Genomic DNA, 12,969 nt, shown 5'->3' on the forward strand with positions numbered 1-12,969 from the left:
ACCTTCCAGCAATGCTACATTCAGTGAAGGTAAAATAGTAAAAAAACATAATAGTTCATTTAAATGGAACCAGAAGCCGAACAGGAAAATTTCTAAAAATACCCCACCCTACTTATGAAGATCTTTACACTGTAATATATGTTGCATTTTGACATTGCCAACCTTTAAATTAAGTTGACAGTAAGTAATAAACAGTATTGAGCATTGAGTAGTTGAGTATTGTGCATTTTTCCTTACCACTATTTCTTAATAATTGTTTAATGATTTTAATGGAACCGAAATCAGAACTGGAACAGTTAGGTGGAACCAGAACCGGTACCAGAAAATTTCTAACGATTCCCAACCCTATTCCTAATGCAATGCTACATCTGCATCAATCAGCAACCCCTCACTTACTCTACAGATGAGAGTCGGGTGGTGTTCGTCTGCTCACTGCTGACCGGGAAATTGCTGGAATGGGCAACAGCGATGTGGCAAGGTAATCACATGTCTTTCCCCCCTTATGACCATTTAATTCGCCAGTTCCGGGATGTGTTTGAACATTAAGCCAGTGGAAAGGATGCAGGAGAGGGGTTAATTGTGCTACATCAGGGTCGCAGCACCGCCGCCGAATATACCTTGGCCTTTCGCAACCTCGCTGCTCAAACGAGCTGGGGGGACGAACCGCTATGGCTCTTCTACCGCAAAGGGCTCAACCATGATCTACAGTCAGAGCTAGCCTGCAGAGAGGAGAGAAGGACTCTGGATCAATTCATGGATCTTGCTATTCGTCTGGATAATCTGATACGCTCCCGACGCACTCGTCGACATTCACCAGACTGGCCGGTCGCTTAAGGACTCCCCGAGCCAGAGCCCATGCAGATCGGTGCCACCCAACTACCCTCTATAGAGCGAGAGAGACGCATTCGCCAACATCTGTGTCTGTATGAAGGCCGGTCATCTAAGAGTCTACTGTCCCATCAGACCTTCTTGCCAGAATTCCACTGCGGTGAGTACCCACCTTCATTCTTTTGGGGTACCAGTGGTCATTAACATTGAGGGGAAGAGAGTTGATACCGATGCCATTATAGACTCTGGGGCTGCGGGAAATTTCATTGACATCTCGTTCGCTGAAACTCATGACATCCCTCTCCTTTCATATGAATCCCGGGTGGCAGTGGCAGCGCTAGATGGTCGTCCGCTAGGCTCAGGAAAAATTGAATACATCACGCCAGATATCAACCTTCAAATTGGAGCTCTCTACACCGAAACCATTCGACTGTTTGCCATTGACTCACCTCGGAATCCCATCATTCTAGGACTACCCTGGCTGGAAAGACATAACCCACGTATATCATGGTCAACCCAGGAAATCGTTCAATGGTCTCAATCCTGTCAAGACCACTTCCTCCTCACACATCTGCCATCCATTCATACCCAGGAGGAGCGTAACCCTTCTGACATATCAGGCCTGACGATCGAATATCAGGACTTAGTTGAAGCCTTCAGCAAAACCAAGACTTCCAAGCTTCCACCTCATCGACCCGTTGACTGTGCCATTGACCTCATCCCAGGTTCCACTCCTCCCAAGGGCAGAATCTTTCCTCTCTCGCAACCCGAGTCAGCAGCCATGAGGGAGTACATAGAGGAGTTGGCCAAGGGCTTAATTACGCCATCCAAGTCACCCACTTCAGCGGGATTTTTCTTCGTCAAAAAGAAGGATGGAGGCCTTCGGCCTTGTATCGATTATCGGGCACTCAACGAGATCAGTGTGAAGTTCCGTTATCCGTTACCTCTGGTTCCGTCAGCCCTGGAGCAGCTTCGCAATGCCCGGTACTTCACTAAACTAGATCTACACAGTGCCTACAACCTGATTCGCATTCGCAAGGGGGATAAGTCGAAGACTGCCTTCTCTACAACATCCGGGCACTATGAATACCGTGTTATGACGTTCGGGCTTGCCAACAGTCCTTCTGTTTTCCAGGCCTTCATTAACCCTCTGGGCTTCTTCGCCCGAAAACGGGCGAAAACTTGAATGTTTTGAAATGTTAATTTTTTTGCTTCATCGGATGGGGATGAAACTTGGTGACTTTTGTTGTATTACCTATATGAACACACAAAAAAAATCAAGGAGATGATTCTGATATGTTAAAGGGTCGTAAAAAAAAAAAGTCACACTTAGCTTCCTCCCGCCCGAAAACGGGCGACATAGGAAATGAATGGGAAATACGAAAAAATAGGAAAACTCAGAGAAACTTTTGGTGGTACAAGCTACAGATCAGCAACTGTGCTGAAAAAAAGTGTACAGCAATGAAGGGGTGACACTCTAGAACATCAAGAGTGCAAATAAGACCCCCCCCCCCCACACACACACCCACGCACACAAACACACACACACACACACACACAGATAAACTGGCGACTGCAACAGCAAATTTGTAGAATATTCCACATAAAATCAATAAATGAAAAAAAAAAACTTGCTCAAATGCACGCACACACACACAGAGAGAGAGAGAGAGAGAGAGAGAGAGAGAGGTAAGACTGCAACAGCAAATTTTGAGAATATGCAAAAATAAATAAATAAATACAAAAGAGACTCTCTCTCTCAAATGCAACACACACACACACACACATTCACTCACACATACACACACACACACACACACAGAGAGAGAGAGATAGAGAGATTAACTGACTGCAACAGCAAATTTTTTGAATATGCAAAATAAAATCAATGAATGAAAAAAAACATCTCGCTCAAATGCTAATACACACACACACACACACACACACACACACACACACACACACACACACACACACACACACACACACACAGAGACTACAACTCCTTTGTTCTATGGAGGGAGATTAATCCAACCTGGGGGCAGCAGAAAAGCTACAAGAGGTGGATTTTTCTCCAGGAGCTGGGGAAAGCGCTGGTCTACCCATTCATGAAAAGGCGTCCGCACATTCCTTGAACACCGGCCTCTGTGAGCTTCCTAAAAAGCGTAAAGGACTCTAGAGATGAGGAAGCTGGTCCCTAGTCTTCCTTGTCTGCCTCATCTGCCGGTCCACCTACAGCTGCCTCATCTTCCTCATCTGCCGGTCCACCTACAGCTGCCTCGTCTGCCGGTCCACCTACAGCTGCCTCGTCTTCTTCATTGGCCGGTCCACCTACAGCTGCCTCATCGGCCGGTCCACCTACAGCTGCCTCGTCTTCCTCATCTGCCGGTCCACCTACAGCTGCCTCATCTTCTTCATTGGCTGGTCCACCTACAGCTGCCTCGTCTGCCGGTCCACCTACAGCTGCCTCGTCTTCTTCATTGGCTGGTCCACCTACAGCTGCCTCGTCTTCCTCATCGGCCGGTCCACCTACAGCTGCCTCGTCTTCCTCATCGGCCGGTCCACCTACAGCTGTATAAAATAAAAAAGGATATATTAATTCTAATGGAAAAAATAGCTCATAAAAAATTATATAATTAATGCAAAGTATCATAAAAAATTCTAAAAATTCTAAATAATAATCAGAAAACATTATAGAACAAAAAAATATTTGATTGGTTATCCTGGGAAAAAGTAAAGTACAATTTTAAGGCTTCGCCCGTTTTCGGGCGGGAGGAAGCTAAGTGTGACCCATTTACGAAGAAGCCCAGAGGGTTAACGATGTCTTCTGGGATATGCTTAACCAATGTGTGATCGTCTACATCGTCTTCATCGACGACATCTTGATATACACCGAATCCATGGAAGCCCATGTCAAACAGTTCAGAGCGGTCTTGCAGAGACTCATTCAGCATTAACTCTATGCCAAGCTACAGAAATGTGAGTTTCACCAGACACAAATTTCCTTCCTGGGGTACATTATCAGTGCAGAGGGGGTAGCCATGGATGAGAGGAAGGTAGAGGCGGTGTTAGATTGGCCTAGACCATCCACAATCAAGGAGCTCCAATGTTCTTCCTAGGGTTTGCATACTTCTATCGACGCTTTATCAGAAATTTCAGTGTGGTAGATGCACCTATCACCTCTCTGTTACAGGGAAAGAGCCAATGTCTCACGTGGACATCTTCAAGCAAGCAGGTCTTCCAGCAACTCAAGCGATGATTCATGACCGCTTCCATCTTGCATCATCCTAATCCGGAGCTGGCGTTCACGGTAGAGGTGGACGCATCCAACACGGGCATTGGTGCAATCCTCTCACAACGCCATGGTAACCCACCTAAACTGTTTCCATGTGCTTTCTTCTCCCGCAAGTTAAACCCAGCTGAGAGGAATTACGACGTTGGAGACAGAGAACTATTAGCCATGAAGGCTGCCTTCGAGGAGTGGCGTCATTGGCTGGAGGGGGCTAAACTATTTTTCCTGGTACTCACCGACCATCGTAACCTGGAGTACATCCGTTCAACGCCTCAATCCCAGACAGGCCAGATGGTCATTATTCTTCTCGCGTTTCGACTTCAAGGTAACCTACAGACCTGGAGCCAAGAATGGCAAGGCAGACGCCCTCTCTCGACAGTTTGATCACCTGGCCAAAACTAATGCTGTTGAGACCATTCTTCCTTCTACTGTGATTCTAGCACCTATCCAATGGGACATCATGACGGAGATCTCCAAGGATCAGGTTCATGATCCTGTACCAGCCGAGTGTCCACCTGAACGTATGTATGTTCCTGCTGAGCTACGACCACGAGTGATACAGTGGATCCACCTATCTCCCAGCGCTGGCCATCCGGGCATAAACGCTTCTATAGAGCTGGTGGCCAATCACTTCTGGTGGCCCTTTCTCCACAAGGACGTCACTCAGTTCATTCAAGACTGCAATACTTGCAACATCACAAAGACCTCCCATCAACGGCCGGCAGGTCTTCTCCAACCTCTGCCCTTACCTTAACGACCCTGGTCTCATATTGCTGTCGACTTTGTGACTGACTTGCCCAGCTCCAACAGTTTCACTACTATACTCCCCATAATTGTCCGCTTCTCCAAATCCTGCCGTCTGGTTCCTCTTCCCAAACTGCCCACCGCCTTTGAGACAGCGGAAGTCCTTCTCCAGGACGTCTTCAGGTTCTACGGTCTTCCAGAGGACATAGTGTCAGACCGAGGTCCACAGTTTACTTCCCGGGTATGGAAAACCATCTGCCAGCAACTCAACATCAATGTCAGCCTGACCTCTGGATATCACCTAGAGTCCAACAGCCAGGTGGAACGCCTAAATCAGGAACTTACCCTCTTCCTCCTCACCTACTGTCACAATAATCAGGGAGACTGGAGTCGTTAACTTCTGTGCGCGGACTATGCCCAAACCTCCCTTCGAAAGCCAGCTACTGGCATCACTCCCTTCCAATGGGGGGTTGCTCTGTTACGACTCAGGCCTCTGTGGATCTCTCCGACAGCCACCGGAGGGCACCTTCACCGGAATACTGACATTCTTATGGACTACATTCCCCAGCGGCCCCGTACCTCAGACTAATCACCACCAGGTGCTCCTCATTCCACGCCCTATTTAAGCTGCAGCCAAACTTAATAACTTCTTAATAAACAATGCATATGGATCCGAATGTCCCTGACTCCTCGTTACAAACTCATTGTTTTCTAGGTCAAAAAAGAAGAAAACTGTACATTTTTTTTCATGCATTCAATTCAGTTGTATGTGATATGTATTGTTGTAAATATTATTTTTTAATAAAAAAAATAAAAAACATTTTTGTAGTCCAGCAGCTAAATGTGTAAATGTTTAGCTTCTTATCTGATATATACATTTATTGAAAGATGCTATAAAGAGCAATCTTTGATTTTTGTGCTAAATTAGATTAATAAAAACGGAAGTGCCCAGTCAAGGAATTGCTAGGGTGAGTATCTGTGCATTACAATTTTATATACATACATAAAATCATATGCATATATCACATTTATTATGTTATTTAGAGTTGTTCTGGACCTGCAGAGGTATATTCTCTGATCACTTCTGTACTAGAAACCTCTCAGCCAATATCTGGAGGTAAGAGAACATCATTCTCAGGGAATTATCTCAGATCAATTAAAAGCATATTTGCTAACAGATGTCAGGGTGTGAGATAAAAGTTAGAAACACTGTGCAGTGATTATTTGTGTCTGGCACCATGATGTGATGAAGGCATGAATAAGCCTCTCAGCATCAGGCCTAGAAAGAAAGGGTCTAATGCGAGCATATTATGGAGATGAAAAAAAATATATATTAGTTATGTTTTTAAAATGAGAATTAAAAGTAAATTACACACCTGGACAGAGGGAGATATTTGGTTATTGTCAACTGAAAGTTTAAAATGAATACACTTATTAACATTAGATGGAGTCCCAAATAATACAATTTCAGTTTTAGAACAATTTAGCTTAAGAAATTTGTTTCATCCATGCCTTGTTTTCTAGCAAACAGACAGAGAGTATCGAAAAGGAAGAAGTGGAATCAGGCTGAGTGTCATCCATGTAACAATGGTAGCCCAGGCCATACTTCTGAATATAAACATATATATGCATATAAACACTAAATAAAACAGGGCCCAGAACTGACCCCTGAGGGACACCCTGACACAAGGGCACAGTCTGATATCTATTAGTACCCAGGTAAACAAACTGATAGCGGTCTGAAAGAATTTAAACCAGCACAACCACATGCTAAGGGACTTTGGAAGATGGAGGATGCAACTCATCAAATTCAGAAGCATGATCACAGGCAATAGAATTATAGATATTCTCAATTTTAGATGAAAATTTGTAACACTGCTCAGTGTAACAGTTAATGGTACTAGCAGGTTTAATAAGTTAGTAAACAGTTCTAATCATAACTCTAGGATTAGAGATATCACTACTAAGAATATGCCAGTTTTGCAGTTTTTAGAGCATTGTGATACTCAATCTGATGCTGATAAACATTGGTTAACTGTTAGGCCAGATATTTTGTATTGTATATGCCTATAGTTTTTATTTGGCATAACTCCGATGTATATCATGGAGATGATTTCTTTAACACATTTTTTTAGAGGGTCAAACTCTCCAAAATAGATGTAAAAAAGCATTATATTGGTTAACAGAGGCCACAACCTAAGTCACGGTAAGTCACCACTAGTAAAACTATGGTCAAGATCAACATTACCAATTTTCCTAGAAACGGATAACACGTACTTTCCCAGGCTGCAAAGAAAGGAGGAATCAAATTGAATGTGAGGAGCTTGTGGTCACTTTTACATATATCAGACTTGCAGACTAGCAAATGATCTCATCCAGTCATGATGTCTGTTATCAGGACATGCACTGATTGTGTTTGGTGTCACTGTCATCAAAGCTAACGTGATGCGTACAATTTGAAGCTTTTTCGGTGAAGTCATTTAACATTTGTCTTCTTGTTTTGTATAGTTTTCTATTGAATCGGTTTGACCCTCTTCATCATGTTGTTCTTTCAAAGATCTCGAACACCCAGAGTCACATCAGGACAGCACAGATCCCACAGACACTTACTCTTTTATTATGTCTGTAAATTCAATTTACCAGCCATCAGGTATGAAATGTTTTTCTCATTAAAGTGGTGATATTATGAGGAATCAAATCTTTGTTCTGAGTTGTTAATATAGGCCTACTATGAAAACAAACTGTGGTTTCACAAATCAACGTCCTCTCTATTCCAAAATCTACATTTGTGAATATCCAGAGCATCTTCTCTGGCAAACCCACTATACAGTACGATTAGTGTAGCTTGGACATTCAATAAGAGCTGAACTAAAATTGTAATGATAAATGAAGATGTTTTACTTCTTTTCAGATGAAATTGAACCATCTGAAAGTTTGAACCAAATATTTTTTTCTTATTAGTATTTAAAAAAAGCTTTTAGTTCTTTTGAAAAACTAGTTTTTCAAGGTCCATTATGTGATGTTAACTTCTCCTCCCACAAAACCCAGCCGATTACATCAGAGATGGAAGAGAGAATAATGATTCACATCCTGTTTTTGATAAATCATTCATTTCAGTGTGTATTTAGCCTTAAAATATTGCATTTTTTAGGTTATGATTGTTTCCAAGAAGCATAATCCTTTCTATATAACACTATGTGCAATACAGACTGAACGCCAGGTCAAAAGATCCAGTGGGGGTATTTTGTTGTGTTAGTAATTTTGAATGGGTCTTTACCCTGTATAGCATATGTCTTAAGAATCATCTTTAAACTTAAAGTAGAATTTAAACATTTATCTTTTATCTAAAATGCATTTTATTTTAAATGTTTCAGGCCTCTAAAAGTATTAAATCAGATATTATTGTTCATGCTGTATGATGCACATGTAAATGTTACATTGCAAATGGCTGTGAATGAGAATCATGATCTATACTTTCATCTACATTAAAATACAGAGCATGTGGTAAGGTTTCTGTGACCTGATGCGCTACTTCCTAATTCACCCATTTAATGACTCATTCTGTCTCTTTTCTCTTTGTAATGGAGTTTTTCCTCATAGTTTTTCTACTCTTTGTGGGGGTTCAGTCTTATAGTAAATGATTTCTGCTGTTTATTTTCTTCTTAAATAATGTCCACATTTATAGGTAAAGTTGTATTGTCTAAAATATTCCAGCATGTCTGATTATGTGTAATTTTCAGTTTCCTCTGAAACAAATAAACATAACTGTGCAAACATTTTGTTATGCTGGTTCATGCATATATCCAGGGACGGACTGGGACTAAAAAACGGCCCTGGACTTTGACTAGGCCCGGCCCCGCCCAAAGCAATCGGCGCGCGTAAACTCGACAACAACAACAATAACGCCTGGCATGAGTGTCACAAGTCTTCAATTGTGGCTCATGATACTATACCATCCAAATTATAGCAATAGCACTGATGTTGACTAGATGTTGAGCTGGAGTGGGTGTCTTTCTCTGCTCTTGGTCTAAGCTCAACCTGAATAAACAAACGATGGAATGGATTTAAAAAAAAAAAACAGGTTTTATTCCAAGATAGCATGGAATAGTTTATATAATATGTTGTTATAACAGCATATTATACAATCTATTTCATGCTGTCTTAAAATGAATTTATTACTTAATAATCTTAATTTATGCAGTAATTAATCTTACTGCACAGATAAAAATAACACATCTAAATGAAAATACACCATTACAAATGTAACATCTGTATTCAAAATCTTCAAAGTTTGTAAGTATTGTAATGTTACCAACATTTTTAAAAACACAATTTTTGAAAGCACAACATATTTCTTAATATTAGCTACTGCATGTTACATTTTACAGCTAAAATGTTGAAGTTTAGCTGTTTTAACTACTGTAATCATTAAAAATGTAGCAACCTGAATATCACTTCCTAGCATCATCCCTAGCAAGTAACTCTCTTTCTCCTCTCATGTTCCATACTTGGATCTGGATCTGCCTGTGGAACCAGCTCATCTTTCTGTCCCTCATCATCACTGATGGCATGTTGCTGCATAGTTGTGGCTCACTTCTTCACTGCTGCTAATATTATATTATATATAGGTGCTGCTGCTGGAAAATATTGCTATATATTTCAGTTAGTTTGGGACATTTAGCGGCTTCAGTATCTAAATTCCGCATTTTTTATCTCTCGCCTTCTCAGCCGCGCCCTTTTCTTTCCGTTTTTTACACACGGTCGCGTTATGCATATTGTTTGTTTGTTTCTATGCTTCTTCTATCTAACGTTAACGTCTTTGCTGTTGGTTTCTTCCTACTCTTCCACTTCTTCTTCTCCTTACTTGGCGGCCACGGCCAGTGCAGCTGGCATCCAACTTAAAGGCGCATTGCTGCCACCTACAGTACTGGAGTGTAAAACAGATTAGTGGGGGAAAAACGGTGATGACTGCATGCTTGGCGGGTGGTGTGCAGACCCGCCGGCCGTCCTGGAGTACCGGCCGTTCTGTGATTCTCCAGATCACACAGATGGCCAGTCCGTCCCTGCATATATCACGGTGCCACAAACACACCAGGCTCCAACACCACCCAATCACAGTGCACGCCATCACCAGAGTACTGATCACACTCACCTGCCCCTCATCAACCTGCAATCTCTCCAGCACTTAAAAGACACACACAGACACACACATACTCACACACACGCTGTCCGGTCTCGTTGGCAACTAGGTAATACCTACCTGCTAACTTTAACGACTAACCGTATACCTGACTTACCTCTCTCCAGTGTCCTTCTGTTCCCATCGTGTGTGTGTGTGTGTGTGTGTCATCATCCTCCATCGTCTCAAGCTACTACCTCTCGGATCATCTCACCTCCCAAGACACCAGCACCGTATCCTCACCCATTGCTCACCTTACTTCTTCAGTTTGATTCCCCATTGTTCTCCTTCACCTCTGCTTGTGTCGAATAAACATCATTCTGTTTCATTCTCTGTCTCTGGTCATTGAGTACTGTAAGACACGGCAATGGCACTGAGGTTATTGCTATCACTTTTGAAAATAATGTACCACCTACACTAAACCCAAAACTAACCTGACAGTTTTAAAGAAAAAAATAAAAATTGAGATGAATTTATATGGACTCATCCATATTTTTGAGTTTTGCTAAAACATTTTTAAAAAATAACACTATTTTAAGGTGTCCTTGTTACACGTTACATGTACTTATTATAATAACAATAAATTATGCATCATTACATGCAAGTAATACTAAAACAAAGCCTAATCCTACATATAGTAAGTACTGTATTACTCTGTACTAAAATGTATAACAATGATACCTTAAAATAGTGTGTAACCAAAAAAATTAAAATAAATAAATAAAAAGTTATCTTTAGAAAAATGTCTTTGTAAAGGACTTGGGTACAGTGACAGTTGGTTAGTACACTTTTAATAACACACCTGTAAAAACCAGTGAGGATGGTGAGCCTGCTATTGTTAACTTCTTTAGAAAATACATGTGCTGTTGGGCTAGCTTCACTAAAGAGGAGAAGATTCAAGATTTTTATTTGTCACATACATGGTTATATGGAGAGCATATGACCGGCAGTGAAATGTAAGTCAGGTCCACTCCATGGACAGTGCAATTATTAAAGAATACAAACACAAGAAAATTATACAAAATAATAAGATATGGAAAAAGATTTTAAAAAATAAGAATAAAAGGAGAAGTGACTGTGTAGGCTATGTAACTCAACAATGACATGGTGGTTCATGACTATGCTGCTTTTTTAAACGTGGCTACTAATCGATTTACTTCATACTGTATCTGCATAGTTTCATGTCTGTCGTTTCACATCACACTCTGACACAATGTTCATTCAATCAGCTGTTTCCACAGAAGCCTCTACTCTGCCTGATTCCACCAGAGAGACAGAAACATGTACGCTAAGTTTATTTTTGCTTTGCTTATTAGAGAACATTAAATTTGTGTTAAATGTTTCAATAAAAGTATTATTTTTTGACAGTGCTGTAATCTAGATAGAAACACTGATGTTTGTAATCATTTATATGCGTTCAGTTTTTACTCTAAAATGTTTTAATCAGATCTTTTCTGTTGCAGCTGTTCCTCACACTGTTCACACTGAAGGTTGTTCATTCACTCACAACACAAAACTGCTATTCTGAATATTTCTATTAACTAAACTTTTGACCCCCCCCCCCACACTTTTTTGTGATCATATTATGTGGTATACACCGAAAAGAATGGTATGAGCTATCTAAAAAATTATGCTAACAATGTTACACATAATATTTTTGAGTAGTTTTTAAGGCTTCCTTTTTTAATATAATCTACCTGAATAAATCATGTAAAATCTCCTAAATTATTTAATCTATGATACAATGAAATTAATATCATTAGTGAAATATACTTTAGTGAAATGTTTATTTTAAGTCGATTCCCCAATTTGAGTAAGACCTATTTGTATTTGACTTTGAGTTATTTTGTTTAGTTAAAAGACTGTATACACAGCTCAAGTAGGAAAATACTTGATAAATGCTGAAAAATACTGCACCAGCATTAGCAAAGCCACTGCTCACTGAACAAAGCACTATGCCTTACAGTGTTAGTATGCAGTTATCCATAACCATAAGCTCCACTCTTCTGCACAATGATCAACGTCAAAAACTTCCATGTAACAGAAACTCTTTCAAATGTCAAACCTAATGGAATATTAAATATAAATAGGGTCACACTTTATTTTTTGGTCCAATTATCAATATTAAAGGGTTAATTCACCCAAATAGCAAAATTATGTCATTAATAACTTACCCTCATGTTGTTCCAAACCCGTAAGACCTCCGTTTAATCTCTTGAACACAGTTTAAGATATTGGAAGTTTTGATGGGAAGTCGTGGCCTAATGGTTAGAGAGTCGGACTCACAATTGAAAGGTTGTGAGTTCGAGTCTCGGTCCGGCAGGAATTGTAGGTGGGGGGAGTGTGTGTAGAGTTCTCTCGCCACCTTCAATACCACGACTTAGGTGCCCTTGAGCAAGGCACTTAACCCCCCACTGCTCCCTGGGTGCCGCAGCATAAATGGCTGCCCACTGCTCTGTGTGCGTGTTCGCTGCTCTGTGTGTGTGCACTTTGGATGGGTTAAAAGCAGAGCACAAATTCTGAGTATGGGTCACCATACTTGGCTGTATGTCACTTCACTTTTAGATTTAGTCTGAGAGCTCTCAGCCCCTCCATTGAAACTGTGTGTACGGTATACTGTCCATGTCCAAAAAGGTAAGAAAAACATCATCAAAGTAGATATCCCGGAGTAATTCATGTACTCAAACAGTACACTGACTGAACTGCTGTGAAGAGAGAACTGAAGATGAACACAGAGCCGAGCCAGATACCTGTTGAAAAGAGATGGTCTTCATCCCTCCTGGGGTGGCGCCACTCTTCTCTCTAGAAATATGGCAAATAGTCTTAGTGTTTATACTTGACTAACTGGGGCCCAGGTCAGGAAGCAGACAGACTGGCTAAACCGACCGTCTGCTAGCTGCCTCCCGTCACAGAGGTCAGTTAATTC

Source organism: Carassius carassius, chromosome 44, assembly GCF_963082965.1.
Source record: "Carassius carassius chromosome 44, fCarCar2.1, whole genome shotgun sequence".
Lineage (NCBI taxonomy): Eukaryota > Metazoa > Chordata > Actinopteri > Cypriniformes > Cyprinidae > Carassius > Carassius carassius.